This window comes from Notechis scutatus, chromosome Z (assembly GCF_049901735.1).
Source record: "Notechis scutatus isolate UNSWTSFEM ecotype Mainland chromosome Z, rNotScu1.2, whole genome shotgun sequence".
Classification (NCBI taxonomy): Eukaryota; Metazoa; Chordata; class Lepidosauria; order Squamata; family Elapidae; genus Notechis; species Notechis scutatus.
Window position 1 is genome coordinate 42,910,442 of NC_142025.1, and position 19,394 is coordinate 42,929,835.

General features: G+C 40.5%; 1 protein-coding gene across 16 annotated transcripts in view; it reads right to left on the reverse strand.

Annotated features, from left to right (window-relative positions):
* The window catches only part of DYNC1I1 (dynein cytoplasmic 1 intermediate chain 1), a 273,836-nt gene that overhangs the window by 1,831 nt on the left and 252,611 nt on the right, over nt 1–19,394 (reverse strand). The gene's annotated exons all lie outside the window — the stretch shown is intronic.

Below are 19,394 nucleotides of genomic sequence, written 5' to 3' on the forward strand. Positions count from 1 at the left end.
ATATACCGCTTTATAGTGCTTTACAGCCCTCTCTAAGCGGTTTACAGAGTCAGCATATTGGCCACAACAATCTGGGTCCTCATTTTACCCACCTCAGAAGGATGGAAGGCTGAGTCAACCTGGAGCCTTGTGGGATTTGAACTGCCAAATTATACGCAGCTGGCTGCAGAAGTAGCTTGCAGTACTGCACCACAGAGGCTCCTTATGTTCCCGTTTTTATATATTACACTAAACCAAAAGCAAACTAAAACGATACCCTTCAAACACTGGTTCACTATTTAAAACCATGCATAAATATCTGATATCTATGATGCTTGGGAAGACCAAGGAAATCCCCACTATTTCTCTTATCTTTATGCAGTTACAATTTTTGAGAATGCAAAATAAATTTGAAGTTGGTTTCTCAGTGTATATTTTCATAGACTAAGACTCAGAGAAGGTTTCAGGCTGGTTCAGGGTTGTCTGGGAGATATCCACACATCTTAAAACTGCTGAGGCAAGTAACCTCATGAATTTAAATCAACCATGCTCTTTTATGATTGAGTGTTAAGTCTATAGTTTCTTCCTGGATGCTTGTGTGTATATATCTGTGTGTCTGATTGTGTATATGTTCATTCACTATCAGACAGCCATTAAACCCAGTGATGTTTCTAGTAACTTTCCATAACATAATATTCCAGATTATAAAATAAAGTAATATATCAGATAATAATTAAATTTTATTAGTGTTAAGAAGTGTTTAAAAGATTTAGATCAGAATGACACAAATTTCACAGGCTTTTCATAAGCTTAGTTGTAACATTTCTATATGTATTTTTAGAAATAATAACAAGGATTTATATATATGATTTCATATAACACAAAGCTAATTCTCAATAACTTCCTTTCCAAATAATCTCAAATTAAATAAAGCCAGGAAGCGGTTGGGAACAAATAGGATAAGGAAGAAGAGGCAGAGATTCAGGTATTGAAAATCATAGAGACGGGACACCCTGTAGAATAAGGACTGGGTAATGTAAGAACAATTTAAGGAAAAGAAAGGTGGAAAATTATTTTGTAAACAGCAAATACTTCTTCATGAGGAAATGATAATGAGCAAACTTGGAACAAAAATTTATCAGGGAGGACATGATATAAGATTAATAATAACAAATAAAAGGAATAACTTTTTTTTACACAAAAAATGGTTAACAACGGAATTTGCGATGGTCAGATTTAGCAATGGTCACTACTATGGTTTTAAAATGCGTGGAGGATCAGGTTATCTGTGGTTAGAAGCTTAACAGCTGTGCGTTCAACCTGAATGGCAAATAATAACTTTGAACAATGGCAGAAGACCAGCCTTTGGAAGAGATTTATATATTGCCTTCCTATCCAAGTTGATGAGTTTCTTAAATGCATATGGTTGAGAATGTGTGTGCCCAGCATAGGAAAGATATGAGAATTCACACAAATACAGGAAGCTTCAATATGATGATCACATTAAAATTAATAATTTTACTTAATTTTACTTTAATTTTGTATGTATATCAGTACAAAATAGCAACAGAAAATGGGACTTGTAAAAAATGCACTCACTGTTGCTCCTAAAAATAACGATGAATAATCTCAAATAAATTGGAATTGGTTAGTTAAGGCTAAGTTATTGTTTCATTAGTTCTTTTGAAATACTGTAAAAATTTATGTCCTGACAAAATACTGTCCCATGGTGCACAAACTGGGACTGTAAGTCAGTCTGCTTTTCTATATTCTTAGAAAACTGTCTTTATTGTACACAACGACTTTGTGTTCCAAATCTCTCTGGCATGGATTCAACTATGGGAGCAATTTCTCTTTTCCTCCAGGCAATAGTGACTTCCACTACAAATATATAGTAAAGATGCTGAAGGCTTTCAAGACCCCTGCTAAAGAAAAAAGCCATTTGTGACTTATGTAAAAATGCAACACAGAACAATCTGTCTTTCTACTGGGCATACCTCTTGAGGAGTGGCAAAAATTCCAGTATTCTTTAAATTAAAATATTTCCAGAGGAACTCGTACAACTTCATTCATATCTTGCTAAGAGTATCACTTCGTACATACAATTTTCTACTGCAAAACTGTCCATTGTGCCCCATAGAGCTGAGGGGAGGAAAAGCACTAAATTTAAGTGGATACCCTTTGCATAAGACGGTGTTTCTGATCAACTTAGGTGAAAGTGATCCTTTGCAAATTGGTCATTTAAATCTGGCATGTATCACTTGATCCAGTCAAAGCTCTTTGGAGGAAAATGTCACCGAAATGTCAATAATCAATCAATCAATAACAAGAATAGAATAGAACAGAACAGAAAGAATAGAATAGAATAGAATAGAATAGAATAGAATAGAATAGAATAGAATAGAACAGAAGGAATAGAATAGAATAGAATAGAATAGAATAGAATAGAATAGAATAGAATAGAATAGAATAGAATAGAACAGAACAGAAGGAATAGAATAGAATGGAATAGAATAGAACAGAAGAAATAGAACAGAACAGAAGGAATAGAATAGAATAGAATAGAATAGAATAGGAAAAGGAATAGAATAGAATAGAATAGAACAGAAAGAACAGAACAGAACAGAATAGAATAACAGAGTTGGAAGGAACCCTGGAGGTCTAGTCCAACTCCCTGCTCAGGCAGGAAATCCTATATCATTTCAGGCTGTCCAATCTCTTCTTAAAAACTTCCAGTGATAGAGCATTTACAACTTCTGGAGACAAACTGTTCCACTGGTTAGTTGTTCTGTCAGGAAATTTCTTCTTAGTTCTAGGTTGTGTCTCTCCTTGATTAGTTTCCACCCATTGCTTCTTGTCCTGCCTTCAGGTGTTTTAAAGAATAACTTGACTCTGTTCTTTGTGGCAACTCCAGAAATATCAGAATACTGCTATCATGTCACCCTTCTTTTCATCATACCCGGTTCCTGCAACCATTCTTTATATGTTTTAGCCTCCAGTCTCCTAATCATCTTTGTTGCTCTGTACTCTTTCTAGAGTCTCAACATTTTTACATCATGGCGACCAAAAAATAAATAAATCTTATTCTGGAATACAACAAAACAGCCAGTCAATCCAAAAGAACCCAGTCTTTGATTAGTTCAGGAAATGTCAATCTCCTGATATTCTTCCAAAGAGGCCAAGAAATTACCCAATATTGGAAATGGGACCATTAATTCCTTCTTTTAAATGAGCAAGAAAATCACTTCTGCTTTTTAACACATTATCATTAAGTGATGATGGTTAAAAATGAATAGTTTGTTTCTCATCATTTTGGGGCAGAAGAAACACAAAAAAAAGATAGCCCAAAGTAAAACTGAAAGGTTTTTTTAAAAAAAAATCCTAATATGTTAAATATTTTAATACTCTGAACAAAATAATGAGAAAACCCTGACTGCCCTTAGGTTTGTGCAGCCACTTTACAAGTAGTCCTCAACTTAGAACCACTATTTGAGCACAGAATTTCTGTTGCTAAGTGAAACATTTGTTAAGTGTATTTTGCCTATTTTAAAACTTTTCTTGCCACAGTTGTTACATGGTTGGTTAGGTGAAACTGGTTTCCCCACTGACTCTGCTTGTCAGAAGGTCACGAAAGGTGAATCACATGACCTCTGGAGACTGCAGCTATCATAATGAGTCAGTTGCCAAGCACCTGAATTTTGATCATGTGACTGTAGGGATGCTACGATGGTCGTAAGTGTAAAGTCACTTTTTTGCAGTGCTGTTGTAACTTTGAGCAGTCACCAAATGAATTGTTGTATGTTGAGGACTACTTATATATCATTGCCCCTTATCCAGAATGTTCTTTAACTCTGTGTTAAATACGTCTCTTAACTAGTAAGTAATTTCTCGCATTCTCCTATGCGAGATATGGCTGGGTATCTCTTTTCTACAATCTTATAGTTTCTTTTCCTCCAAATGCAAAATTATTTTGATATTTTTCAGAGTTTTCTGAAACTCAAGGATGGAAGGCACTTTGCTTTAGGAACTGAATTGGGGACACTGTGGCACTGTTTTCAATGTTCAGTCTCTCTTTGGTCATTTCACAAAATTGTGAATGGGAGAAAAACCATTTTAGTTTTCTTTTTCAGATACAAAAATGGTTTTGGATGGCATCGGTTCCACATCCATTTCACCATTTTTTCCTCCATTTTCAATGAAAGAAACCTTTATTTGGAAAGAGGAATGTTATTTTACAGAAATTTGCATTTTGGCGTTCTCATTTTGATACTCTGTTCTAAATTATGTGCGGCTCCAAGACAACTAGTTAAAAAGATTTTGAAAAGATGGCTAATTAAGGACTACGAAAAAGAATTTGAGTTAATTTTAGTTTGGTTCCTCCAATAGCATCAGCAAGGCAAATAGGTTATAATGATTAAGATGAAACTTCCAAATAAAGTTAAAGTGTGGTTTACCAGCAGCCTTGTAATCTTTCAATTTAACAAAATCATTTCAGAAAAATTGTATATCAAGAGAGCATTAATTATTAACTGTTTGTTCTAAACAGTTTCTATCATCCTAGTTACATGTTGCTCTAAGAAAAGCATTCAACCTTGAGATCTACTGTAAAGATTTTCTCTTTAGACTTAAAAGCAGCTAAATAGTCTTTAGAACGTACAGGTAGTCCTCAATTTACAAAAGTTCATTTAGTGACCATTCAAAGTTACAGCAGCACGGAGAAAAGTGACTTATGACAGTTTTCACACTGATAACTGTTGCAATATCCCCATAGTCATGTGATCAAAATTCAGACGCTTGGCAACTGGTTCATATTTATGACAGTTGAAATGTCCGGGGTGGTGGTGGTGTCATGTGATCAGCTTTTGTGACCTTCTGATCAGCAAAGTCAATTTTAAGTTAAATATTCTGGCTTTTGCTGTCCCAATTGAGATTCCAGAGAACAAAGTAAGGAGAAATATCGAATTATGTAGCAACTCATTTCTAGCTGCTTGACTTTCTAAGGTGGGAAAAAGTCACCTGATAACGTGGCTGGATTAACATCTCTGGAAACTGCCAATCCACAATTGTATTGTGTGTGTGTGTGTGTGTGAAAGAGACAGAGACAGACGGAGGGGGAGAGGGAGGGAGAGAGACAGAGAAAGACAGAGGGTATCCTGATTGTTCCCAATTCTGTAATACACATTGGGAAAATCAGAATCCTCCTAGAGTAGCAGTCAATTCCTTTCATGACCTTCCTCCCATACACCTTACCATCTATGCAACTGCTGCAACTGGACCAACCAATGTCAGTAATTGCAAAAATAAAGCGTCCAGCTTGTCTCACAGCAGTTCACCTTTTCAATTCACTCCTTCATTATTTTTCTTTATATAGAACTTGAAAAAGTCAGTATTTTTTCAGGCAGCTCCCAGTACCACACACATGGCTGGAAACAAAGTGGGAGGTAATCTAGAAGAAAAAGGCCACCAAAGGAACCCAGAGACTAACAAGCACACCACTATGCTTAAACTCTCAGGGAACCCAGCCTCCGTGCTAACAATGGATGAAACCACTGGCAAGGAGGCTGAAGCCAGAAAACTGCATGCAGATGATTTTAATCAGCTCTATGTATACACTGGTGCGCATAACTGAAGGGGTGGAATACCACAGACAGACTGAAGACTGCCTCATCCACTGCATAGCAGGTATCAGAGGAGCTGTATAGACCTCCCTTTCTTTAAATTTAATTTGCAAGGGTTTGTCTCAATTAACTTCCCCTGTGAATTCTGTTTCTGTGTTGTTCAAATGCACATGGCTGCGGTGCCAATAAGTTAAGAACTACCACCACACAAGACTCCAAACTGGACCAAACTTCATAAGTGATGAAGGCGTTACCAAAACTCCCATACCTTACACCAAAACATTTAGATCTGCCTTCTCCATCCTTCTGTTCTAGAAACATCATATTGACTAAATTCTTGAGAAAGTGCAACTGACAAGTGACTCTATGATCTTGGCTCCTAATCTAAATCTGATAGGGCTGAAATTAAATAGATTTTCTCCCTCCAAGTATACTTTGAAACCAAAGTTGCTAAAAATCAAGCCAACACCCTCTCTACAAATGCAGGATACCACTAGACAATTCCATCTCCATTAGCAACACTTTTGTACCATGTAAGCTAGAGTGGCAATCTCATCAATAAAGCATGAGCTCTAGCTCTGACCTGAAATCATTATTACTTTAGACTACAGTTATCTAAATTTTCATTTGTTAGTTCTTTCTGGAAATTCTGCTGTTAAGCTTTTGCTTCAAACTCAACTTACATAAACAGTTTCAATATATGTTCATATGTTATGGGAAAAGAGGATAACAAAGGAATTTAACATGAAAAACACAAAGTCAAGGAATTAAAAAGGAAAAAACTCAATATAAAAACATCCCCTAGTTGAATACTGATTACTAATTACTACAATATTAGCTGAAACAGCCCACCCCTCTTCAAATTTTTTAAATTAGTAAATCTATTTACAACCTGTCTTTTATATACTGTATTAATGATAAAATAATTAACTGGAATAGTAATAATAACAAAAACAACAATGATGATGATGTAATAATAATAAAAAAAGTCAAGATTAAGGTTTCAAAACTCTCTGTTAACGAACTGTTACCTATGCATACAAACTCACTCATAAAAAGTTTGCCGCAGCATCTTATCTATCCCAAATCATCCCAAAAGTGAATGGGCGTTGGTAAATTTATCTGAGAACGCTCTTTCTATCTATGCTGCTAGAGAGTCCAGGATGGGATGGGTATGACTCCTCCTGATGACATCATCAAGCTGGGTCCGTCCAATATAAAAATAGCAGCCTGTGGGAGAAACCCCCCAAGCTTTGGCGAAGATACTTGACAGACTTTAGTGAGTGTCTCTGAAAGTCAAAACAGAATCGTGAACCATAACATACCTCACCATAATCCGGACGCAACAAGGGAGAGGCTGGGCTCTCTAGCAACATAGATAGAAAGAGTGTTCTCAAGTAAATTTACCAATGCCCATTCTCTTCCATACCAAAGCCTTCAAGTCCTCGTCCGGTCCCTCACTCTGAAGTAGGCATCACTTGCTGAAGAACCCGTCTGTCAAAAGCCGCGCTTGTGGAGGCGTAGGACTCCAAGCGGTAGTGTCTGATGAATGGAGACAGAGATGTCCATGTAGCCGCTCTGCAAATCTCCTCTAGAGGTGCCTGGGTGGTCCAGGCAGCCGAAGTTGCAGCACTTCTAGTGGAGTGTGCTGTCAAGCCATGTGGTACTGGCAGAGCTTTTGCTTTGCAGGCCTGTGTGATTGCAAGCCCTGATCCACCTGCTTATGGTGGCAGGAGAGGCCTTGTTTCCCCAGTGGGAAGGGGAAAAGGATACAAACATAGCCTCTTTCTTCCTAAATGTTGAAGTGCATTTGATATAAATTCTAAGCGCCCTTTTAACATCTAAGGTGTGCCACTTGCACTCTAAGGCAGGGGTCCCCAACCACCGGTCCGCAGACCGGTACTGGTCCGCGGAACAACTCCTACCGGGCCGCTGGCTTGCTGGGCGCCGCCATCTTTTTTTGATGAAAAAGTGCTTCCGGTAAGCTTCTCCGGGTAGAAAGCTCACCGGAAGCACGTTTTCATCAAAAAAAGATGGCGGCGCCAGCGCTTCCGGTGAGCTTTTTCAGCTTTTTCCAGCTGATGCCGGTACCGGGCCGCGGCGTAAAAAAGGTTGGGGATCACTGCTCTAAGGCATGGTGTGGACGGGAACAAAAATCAGGAACTACTATGTCTTGGGATCTGTGGAATACAGAATTTATTTTGGGTACAAAGGTAGGTCTAAACGAAGAACAACTCTATTGTCGTGAAAAGTGCAGAGGTCCTGCCATATAGATAGAGCAGCCAACTCTGACACTCTTCTAACTGAAAACCACCTTGAAAGTCAAGAATTGAAGGGACACCTTTCTAGGGGTTTGAAGGGAGGTTCTGTTAGGGCCTGGAGGACCTTGTGAAGATCCCAGAATGGGAACCTGTGAACCACAGGAGGGCGGAGATTGGAAACCCCTTTTAAGAATCTCTGAACTGAAGGATAATGGGACAAGGAAGGAAAGGAATCCCAGGAGATGACTGAGGCAAGAGCCGCTACTTGACGGAGTAGTGTTAGGAGGTATACCTTTGTCAAGGCCATCCTGGAGGAAACGGAGGACCTGTGGTACCCCCACTACTGTAGGAGAGAGACCTTCCCTGTGACACCAATGACAAAAAACCCTCCAGGTGGCATACGCATTGTAGAAGATTTACGAGACGCCTGGATAGTAAGGATGACCTGGTCTGGGAGATTGGCTTCTCTTAACAGTTGCCGCTCAAACGCCGCCCAGTCAATTTGAACCACTGGGGATCCGGTTGGAGCAGTGTCGCCTGATGTAGTGAGATCATGTGGTCTGGAATCGTCCAGGGAGTGGCTACAAACAGGTTCACCAGATCTGCAAACCAGGGTCTCCTGGGCCAATGGGGGGGGGGGGCTAGGAGAATCAGCTCTGCCCGTTCCTCCAACATCTTCCGAATGACTGCCGGAATGATGGGCGGAAGGCGTAGAGGAGACCGGTGGGCCATCTGCTCTGAAGTGCATTGGTCCCCTCCACTCCCTAAAAAGGAAACTTGGTGAAAAATCTGTTTACTTGAGCGTTTTGGGGAGAGGCGAAGAGGTCTACCTCCGGGCTCCCGAACCTGAGGGAGAGATCCCTGAAAATAGACTGGGGAAGGGACCATTCTGTGTAGTCGACTGGGCTCCTGCTCAGCCAATTGGCCTGGGAGCTGTCGACTCCTGAGATGTGGTCTGCTGTGATAGACAGCAGATGTCTCTCTGCCCACCTCCCCAAACTTTCAGCTTCCCTCATGACCTGGACCTAGTGCCCCCCTGCCGGTTGACGTGCGCCTTTGTAGCCATGTTGTCTGTCAACACTAGCACATGGGACCCCACTATCCTGTCCTTTAAATGTTTCAGGGCTAGATAAATGGCTCTGAGTTCTAGCCAGTTTATGGGCCCAGTCCTGTCTAACCGGGACCAGATCCCTTGAGCCATGAGACCCTCCATGTGGGCTCTCCAACCCAGGAGACTTGCATCGGTGGTGATGATCAGTCTGTCCAGTTCCTTGAAAGGGAGACCCTTCGAAAGGGCTGGGGAAAGCCACTACTTGAAGGAACGGCGGACCTCTGGAGAGAGCAGGACCTTGGCAGATGTGTGGCTGGTTCCTGCTCATTGAAAGGGGAGCAGGAACCATTGTAGAGCCCGTGAGTGTAGCCATGCCCACGAAATGATGCCTATGCATGAGATCATTTTGCCCAAAAGTTTGGACAACAGCAACAGGGAGACAGTGTGTTGACATTGGACCTGTAGAATGATCTTGATAATGATGATCTCTGCCCTCGGGCTGGAGACAGAAAAACTTGGCACAGAGTTGTGTCGATGATGGCTCCCAGATGGAGCAATCTGGTTGTTGGGAAGAGATGGCTTTTCTTGGAGTTGATGGAAAAACCATGGTACTGGAGGCAATGGAGAGTGATTTGAAGATCTTGATGGGCAGAGTGGGTGGAGGATGACAGGATCAAGATGTCGTCCAAGTAGCATTGGATTCTCACTGGAACAGACCGGAGCGAAGTCACCAATGCCGCCAGTAACTTTGTGAAAACTCTTGGGGCAGACCAGAGCCCGAAAGGAATTGCCCGATACTGGAAGTGGGAATTCTGGTAACAGAAACAGAGAAACTGGTGATGATGAGGCCAGATGGGAATGTGGAGGTAAGCTTCCGTGAGATCAATGGAAGAGAGGTGATCATCCTCCTGAATGCTTTTCAGAACAGAATGCAGAGTCTGCATTTTGAAGCACCTATATGGGATAAACTCATTCCGAAATTTAAGGTCGAGAATGGCTCACACCCCCGAGGCCTTAGGGACCACGAAAAGGCGAGAATAAAGCCCACATCCACATTGTAATTCAGGGACAGGTTGAATGGCCCTTATATTGACCAGGTGACTAATGGCCTATTCCATAAGTGCCCTTCATGAACTCTCCCGGGAAACGGGGCAGAGTAGAAATTTTTCTGGGGGTGGTGAAAGAAATTCTAATTGTAATCCCAAAATTACTGTATTGAGTACCCACGTCTGTCGTTGACTCCTCCCATCTGGAAGCAAAGGAGGCCAAACGACCTCCAATGGGAGGGGAGAACAAGAGATTTAGAACGACAGAAGGAGTGACCCCCTCCCCCACAAAAGGGCTGTTTACCCGCAGCTTGTTGTGTGCCGGTAGCCTCATGGTGTTGATCTCGACACTAAGAATACTCTCTCTGAGGTCTGGAGAAGTGAGAAGCATTTTCAGGCCTGAATGAGGGAGGCCGGTATGAGGTAGGGCGGAAGTCTGCCCTCTTTCCTGTTGATTAAAGGACTTTTGTCTTTTGTTTCAACAACCAATGGGTCAAGGGCATCTCCAAACAGCTTCTCAATGGTACATGGGGCAGAAACTAGTTTCCACTTCCATCGAGGCTCCGCTTGCCAATTTTATAGCCATAGCAGTCTCCTAGCTGCCGCTGATGACGCCATGGCCCTGGAAGAGAACTTGGCGGCATTGAGGGTGGTGTCCGCTGAGAACTCTGCTGCTGCTATGATCTTATTGAGGTCTTGATGCAACCTACAGTCTGATGGAGGTATGCAGCCTTGAAGCTGGCAAACCCAGCGGATGGAAGACCTTGTAAAAAATGATGCAGCAGTCAAGGCCCGGATGGCCCAAGCCGAGGCTTGATGGTTACGCTTCAGTGTTTGTTCGAAGCGTTTGTCTTCTGCCTTTAGTACATCCTCAGGCTCAGTTGTAGTGCTTGAGGAGAAGGAGGCCACAACTGGGGCGTCTACTGGGGGAACTGCCAGAGCCATAGCTAAGGAAGGACCCATGTTGTAGAACCGCCTATCTTGGGACAATGGGCGGGGACCTGCAGTGGGGAAGGCAAATTGTTCCTTGACTAAGTCAAGAAAGATGATGTGGGAAGGAAGGACCTCCGAATTAACAATGAGTTTGGAGAAGAGGGAATCCCCATGCCCCGATTGTACCACTTGAGGCTCGGGTGCAATTTCCTCTACTGACAACTGGGCTGTTACCAGTGCCTTGTGTAGGAGAGGTTTGAATAAAGCGGATTTGAATACAGAAGCCGAAGAAGGCTGATCAGGCCTCAGATCTTCCTCTTCCTCCAAGAGGTTGGGGTCCCAGATTTCTCCCTCTTCCAGATCAGAATCTGGCTGTGTTCAGATGATTCCTCATACTCTCCCTGAGTGAGGTCCACTCCTTCCGCATAGGTAAGATGGGCCCTTTTTTCTAACTGGCGAGGTTTCCCCTTTGGGGAATCTGAGCTAGAGGAAAAGCCGGGAAGGAAGGCTGAGGTCTGTCTGAAGGCCTGAAGATGTGTTGAAGCCCTTCTGCCAGACCCTGTCTGATGGCTAAGGATACTACTTCGTTGATGTCAGAAGATCTGCCACTCGGAGGATCTGGGGGCCGAAGACCTGCTGCTCTTGGAGTAAAAGTGGCCTCTGGTCTTGATCGAGAGCCACTTTGGGCCACATGGGATAGATGAAGAAGAAAGATCCCAAGGAGTCTGGGCGAAGTTGGGACCTGACCTGCTCAAGTCTTGAGGTCCTGGTTGGATTTCAGGTCGCTCTGGGGACCAGGATTGGAGGTGGCTAAGAAGAGCTGAGGTATCTTCCCTCTCCCTAGAAGTATCTGGCTGAACAACTAGAGGATTGGCCGGTTGGTAAGCCTGTTGTAGTTGACCCCTCATTTGTTCAATAGTTTTGCTGAACTGCCTTTCTAAGCCTGCATGCCTTCGTTTCTCTGCCTTTAATTCAGCTTGGAATGTTTTCTTAGGTCCCAAAGCTTTGGCCTAATCTTGGCCACCACCTCCCTTTGAACAGACTGGGAGCGTTGTCTCCTTCTCTTTCTTTTGCCAGCTTGGGGGCCTTGAGAGATCAGGCCTGAAGGCTCTGTGTGGACCTTGTCTTGATCCATAATATGCATAAACAGACACAAAGGTGCTGGAATCGATCCTCACTGTGTGTTGTCTATGCAGTAGCCTGAATAGGAGCTTATGAATGGTAGAAGCTAGCCTTTGGGGGATGATGCCACCTAAAATGGCCGCTCACTACTTTCTTTAGAAGAAGAAGCTTTCAAAATGGCCGCTCGCCACGTACGGTTGAAGAAGCCTCCAAATTGGCCGCTCGCAAGAGCTACAGGCTACGTGGGGGTTAAATCACTCCTTAGGCTGTAAACAGCCCTGAATGGCAAAATTGGCAATAAAGTGAAAACTGTGGTTTTAACAATCAGCTGAGAGGCGCTGTTATCGCTGATGCAATCTTTACGATCGTGGCGGCCAAAATAGCTGGAAGTGGTGGCCCACTCTCCTGAAGGCACAGCTACACCGGAACTATGCCAATTATATAAGATAGCTTTTGCTTTTGTTGCTAACTAAACTGCTTTCAGAGACACCAGCTTATAATCAAAAGAAGCTGAGTCAAAGCTAGAGGGTTTCTCCCACAGGCTGCTACTTTTATACTGGACGGACCCAGCTTGATGATGTCATCAGGAGTCATACCCATCCTGGGCTCTCGCAGCAGCATGGAGTAGAAAAGTTAATTCATTCTGGATCAAATATCCACATTTGTTTCTTAATCATCTCAGTCTTCATCAGAAAAAAATTGTCATTTCTCCATTCAGTCTGGCTTCTAGCAAGTGTATGGACATGCAGGCTTAATGCCCAGGATCAACTCTGTTCTCCAACATGAGAATATTTACTTGGTTTGCAACTTTCAGATCAGAGTTTTTTTCTGAATCTTTATCCAGAACTAAACGCTTCTGCATATTCTCCATTACTATTATCAACTCATCAAACTTTTTTTTAAAAAACTTTCGCTAAAGCTAAGAAAAACTTAGAAAAAAAATGTTGGGTAGTATTATTTCCAATGAATGTTCCATTGTTAGTAACCTCTCCTGGTCAGATAATCCATATCAGAGCAGGGCAAGTTCCTTTATGCTATCCAGCACCCCCATACCCACAAAATGCTAGTGGAAAGCAAGGACCGACACAGAGATGCAACACATAACTCTGTTAGATAGTACAAAACACAAATGTTTCCAGTGACCCCGGCTAATAAAGGAGTTGGAAAGGATTCCAAGAGCCAAGTTCTCCATATTTTAACTAATTTGTTATGACTGTTAATGCAGTCATAGACATTCTGAAAAGACAATGATAGAGGATGGTACTTAACAGAATGCCTTTAAAAAAACAAAAAACAAACAACCCAGAGTCATAAGAGATAGAAGCTTGGCCATACATGAAAGATAGCCCTGTTGCCTATCCTAGACCAGATGACTGGCTATGTTTCTCCAAAGTGTGAAGAAATTTTTTTCTTTTCATAACTAAACTAACCCACTGAAGAACATTTTATGAAGATTTTCTTGTTTAAGATAGTGATTTAAAATTGGAAATGATGTGACAAAAGTTGTATCATGCCATTGCAACATAGATTCTACCACTTTTGTACATCACTACAATAATATAGCTTGCAATAGCATAGTGCCATGATTCTTTTACCCCTTCCAGCTGATTCCTGTGCTTAAAATAATTTAATGTTAATGCTGTCCAAGAAACAGATCAGTAGGTTTTTAATACAGTCATTACATACTATGAACACACTAAGGCTAACAGAGGGCCAGAAAGTATTACTATCAGGCACAAAGAACCAGGACCATAAATAAGTTAAGAAGATTTTTTATTCAAGCTTATACACAAGAAACTAGTCAACTAATATTTGCTACTAAGCTGGCACCCGATAAGGTCAATGAAATTCAAAAGGGGTTGGGCTTAGACCATTTGTGGTAGTATAATGAATTTAGACTGATAACTCATTTAACTCTGCCCCAGCTCTGCCTCCTCTTCTCCATCATTTTCTTATTCTTATGTCAGTTTGTTTTCAAAATTGGCTCAATATTGAGAGCCAGTTTGATGCAGTGGTTAGGGCCGTGATGGTGAACCTATGGCACGCATGCCAAAGTGGCATGCAGACCCATCTCTCCGAGCATGCCAGCCGTTGCCTGTTGCTCTTCTGGGTTCCTGCATGGGAGCACCAGAAACCAGAAGAGCAGGTCCCCAGCACGTATGCACACGATGGGAAGCTGAGCTTCCAGTTTCCATCACCTGCATGTGTACCAGGCAGCTGCTGTTATGGTTTCCGGCGTTCCCGTGCACATGCACCAAGCAGCTGCTCTTCCAATTTCTGGTGTTCCCTCCCCCGCCGCACGCTCCCATTTCAGCACTCAGTGCTGAAAAGGTTCTCCAACACTGGGTTAGGGCATCAGGCTAGAAACCAGTGTGAGTTCTAGTCCCAACTTGGGCACAAAGCAACTTGGGTAACAGTCACTTTCTCTCAGCCTAGGAAGAAGGCAATAACAAACCACTTCTGAAATTTTGCCAAGAAAAATGCAGAGATTTGTCCAAACTTTTGTCAACACTGACAAAAGAATAAAAATAAACAAACTATAAATAAATAAATTCCAAAACATCTGAAGAATCTTTTAAGATTGGGTTTGACTCACTAAAAGAAAGCTGTAGTTTAAATTTATCTTTTCAATTATGATGGGACTTCATTACTAATAAACAAAGTTTTATATTGCATAAAAACCATATTTTGTTTAAAGTAAGTATCTGTGGCTATGTGTTTCACCAATGCAAAAAGTTCATTTGCAATTTCCCAAATTCCATCAGTCATGTAAGACTTGCTCAAACCTGGCTATTTGAGTTGTGTGCAGTCTGCAAAGTCTGTAAATACCTTAAAATTGTACATCAGGCACGGTACTTCTATGTTTTAAGGAATACATTAATAACCTGATTTGTACTTTAATATTCTGTAATTTTAAGCTAATCTGTACCTTATCATAACAAACCTCCATCTTTCTTACAACTTTACCAATCATTAAAAAAGTTTTTAACACCGTGATTAAGTGATCTGTCATGACCAAGGTTGCTATTGAAAGCAACAGTTTAAACCACAGAATAACATAAAGATGATTGATTATACAAACTAATTCTTGTTTCAAAAGACATTCCTCCAGAAAACATATGCTGATACCAATCAGGATGAGCCTGTCTGTTAGCCTGAATTGTGAAAATAATTATTCCATTACATTAATGCAGTACAGTTTTTTACCCCAAATCTGGTGCTGATCATTTTTTCATTTAGCTCCCTGTATTACAAATACCTATAATTATTACTTAGTCAATCTGCTTTATTTTTTTGTAATTTTTGCTTCTAGATAATTAGCATTTTAAATGTTTTTCTTACAGTCTCACATTAGGATACTCTACAATGTTATGAAATTATATTACCTAAAATATGCCTTTAGCGGTATTGTGCAGCATTAATGTATATATTATAAAATATTTGTAATGCAATATTATAAAATTCTGTGGAGTTAATTACCAATATAGAATTTCTACCCAATTCCATTTTGGAAGATATTTTTGGGACTTTAGATTCAGGAATTTGTCTAGTAAAATTCTCTTAGGTTTCCCTTAAAAATTGGAATTTGGGGGTAGATAGATTTTTAAGCACATCAGACAAAAAATAGCTGTGATACCTTTCTTAATTCTATTAAATTTGTGTAGCAGAAATTGGTATTAGTAGAATGTGGCAGAAGAAATTATTTTTTCTGCCATCCAAATTTTTACAGTACAATTTAACTTGCTATTACTGGAGCTCATCAGATCCCATCCAGCTTTCAAGACAAAGCTTTATCATAAAGACCATTTATTTACTCACATTATTAGGCTCTTTTATGTATACACTTATACACAGACACCTCAAGAGAAAGAGGCATTTGCCTTTGAAGGCAAATCTTAAATATAGAATCTGAAAAAGACAAAGGTATTTCATTTTATTTTTGTATGCTAAGTTAAATGTAGAAAGGTAAAATAAATAAACCCAGCTATTTAAACTGAAACATAATTGATATTAATAAAGAATGATTGAATCTGCAAACCAGTAATCTACATGCTGATTCAGTTTTCTATCCACAACCAACTTAAAGTTCCTGATCAATCTTTTTAGAATTATTCAAATCTTCTAACAGAGAACTGTCCTCTTGAAAGTAGAATTCTCTTGCTAGAGATCTGGGACAAAGGAACTAATAGACTAAATTGCCGTCTTACTGGCAACCCTTCTTTTTGTACGACATTTAAACCCTCCAAGCTGCAATCATCTCGATCACTTATGAGCAACTAGAAGATCTCTTCAGTGAAAACTAGCTTTACTTGTTTCAATAATACTAAGCTGGGCTGTTCATCACTATTTTTACCCCCTAAATACTTAGCAGCTAATTCAAGGCAACATGTGTTATATTCTTTACTTCTGCTAATCTTGAAATGCTAAGAAGAAATCATTAAAAAAAACATAATCCCCTCTCAATGTTTATGGAGATTCACAGCAGTCCAGGTCATAGTAGTCCCAAAGGTATTTTTCAAAAAGCAACTGTATTTTCTGGTTTTTCTTTGAAAACATTTATCTTCTCATCCAAGAAGCTTTCTTTGAAACATTTTCAAAGAAAAATCAGAAAATCCAGTTGCTTCTTGAAAAAGCACTTTTGGAATACCACCCCACCCCCCCAAGTTGCTGTAGATCAAACAGCAAACAAAATCCCCTACACACATACATATACACACAAACACACACACAGGACAAAGAAAAACAATTTTGCAAATCCCATTGGAAAGAGAAGGGGAAACTAGTTCAGATTAATAGAACTGGAAGGGACCTTGTCGGTTATCTAGTCCACCCCCACCCACCCCAAGCAGACCCGACACAATTTCTGACAAATGGCAGTCCAATCTCTTCTTGAACATGTCAAGTGATGGCGCTCCCAACACTTCCGAGGGCAAGCTGTTCCACTGGTAGATTGTTCTCACTGTCAGAAAGTTTATCCTTATTTCCAGGTTAAATCTCTCCTTGTTCAGTTTCCATCCATTATTCCTTGCCTGGTTTCCAGGTACTTTGGAAAATAGCTTGACCCTTTCCTCTCTGTGGCAGCCCCTCAAATACTGGTACACTGCTATCATGAAGCAATTCCATAAAGTCAGCATTTCCCTTACAGGACTCTGCTTGCATTGGTTCTCTGGAAGCCTGCTATTTGCAAAAGCTGCAAGAGGTTCAACACAGGTACCATGCATTACCCAAAATCTCTTCCAATACGATCAGATAGTATAAACGGGGGAAGAGGCTCTGATAGATGCACAGCTCTTGGAAAATGTCCAAAAGGCAATATGTGTGTGCAACAAAACAGAACTGTTTTAGCTAAATTACTAGCAAAGGACACTAAAATTGTTGCAGTTAAGGGTTATAGGTCTACTGCAGAAAGTATAGAAGAATTTTCCAAGAGGATGCTGTGCAAAGGGTACAGTGTCACTTCTACATAACCACGTTTGCTTTCAAACGGAAACAGTAATCTTTTTATTTATTTATTTACTTGTCAATCGCTTACAAGATAATAGGTATAAGTATAAATATGAGTAAGAATACAAGAAATAGGTACGAATAAATGGGGGAAATAGGACAGGGATGGCAGGCACAATTGTGCACTTATGCACGCCCTTAGTAATGGGTTGAGGTCAATAGTGGATAGTTTGAGGTTAAAGGAGTGGGGGTTTGAGGATGTAATAATAGAGTCAGGTAGTGCATTCCAGGCATTGACCACTCTTGTTGCTGAAGTTGTACTTTCTGCAATCAAGTTTGAAGCAATTTACATTGAGTTTGTATCTGTTGTGTGCTCTTGTATTGTTGTGGTTGAAGCTGAAGTAGTCATTGACTGGTAGGACATTGTAGCAGATAATTTTGTGTGCTACGCTTAAGTCTAACCATAGGCGGCGTGGTTCAAGGTTGTCCAAGCCCAAAATCTCAAGCCTGGTGATATAGGGTATTCTGTTGCAAGCAGAGGAGCGTAGTACTCTTCTAGTGAAACACTTCTGGACTTTCCACTACTCTCAGTTACAGCCATTATTGTTGGTCAGAATTTCAAATGGAAACAGTAATCTTCTATCTATCTATCTATCTATCTATCTATCTATCTATCTATCTATCTATCTATCTATCTATCTATCTATCTATCTATCTATCTATCTATCTCTTACAGGACTTTGCCACCCCAGATCCATTCCCACCCTATTTCATTATTATTGTGGGTAAAAATCAAAACTGGCTTTTGCTTAGAGAACATATATGATATGAATCTTCAAAAATGGAAGGAAGTAAAAGGAACTAAGACGTGTTCCCATTGGAGATCTGCCACAATACGTATAGTTGCAGAGGAAATACAAGCAATCCTTGAATAATAGTAATTTATTATCACTAAAAGTACTGAAAAACTGGCTTATGCAATTACAATATTTGCAACTTCACCATAGTCATGTGGGCACCATAGTCATGTGGGCACCATAGTCATGTGGGCAATTTGGGCACTTAGCAACTGGCATGTCTTTATGCTTAATAACTGTGTTGATTCACTTAAAGACTGCTGCAAAAAGGATCCTACAATCAGGTGTGAATCATTTAATGATCAGATCATTTAAGAGCGCAAATTCTGGTCTTAATTATAGTTGTAAATTGAGAACCACTAGTATCTGCACTGCAAAACAGATTTGCAGCATTTTCTTTGAAGCAGGAGGTGAGCTGGAAGTCAATCAATTCAGCTGCAGAAGAGATAGAGGAGCCCCAGAAAAACACAGTGACACAAGAGTAGAGGACCATTCTAGGACCAGAGGATAGAACTCCTATAGATCAGCTAATACAAAGGATGCTAATACATCACCCAACTGAATTCTGATTTTAAGTTCCACATCTCATGCATTTTGCATTGGGCTTTAACTGTGCTTCTCAAATGAAAAGAAAAATATAGAAATTAAAACCCACAACATAGATAACTCCATTTTAATGGCTGATCCAAAAGAGATGAACACAATATACCTAGTAGCTTGAAGTATGAGAAGTCAAAGAGCCATATATATCTCCAACCTGTCTAGACTCCAGACAACAGACATGAAGAGATTATACTGTCAATTCAGGTATTTCTTGTGTCTGTCAGATCACTCAGAATGACAAAAAATTACATGTGTATATTTCAGAACACCCACACCCAAATCTCAGTAATAAATAAATAAAGCAAGAGTCCTGCCAGTGCCGTAGCAGAAATTTGAGTGTAATAACTTCAGACAGTTTAGCAATTATGATAACGATACACCAAGATGTTTTGCAGTCATTTGCAAGCCAAAGCGGCTCCCACAAAAGCATGCACAAGCCAAAAATATGAGTCATGCTCAAGCAATTTTGCTATGGGCCA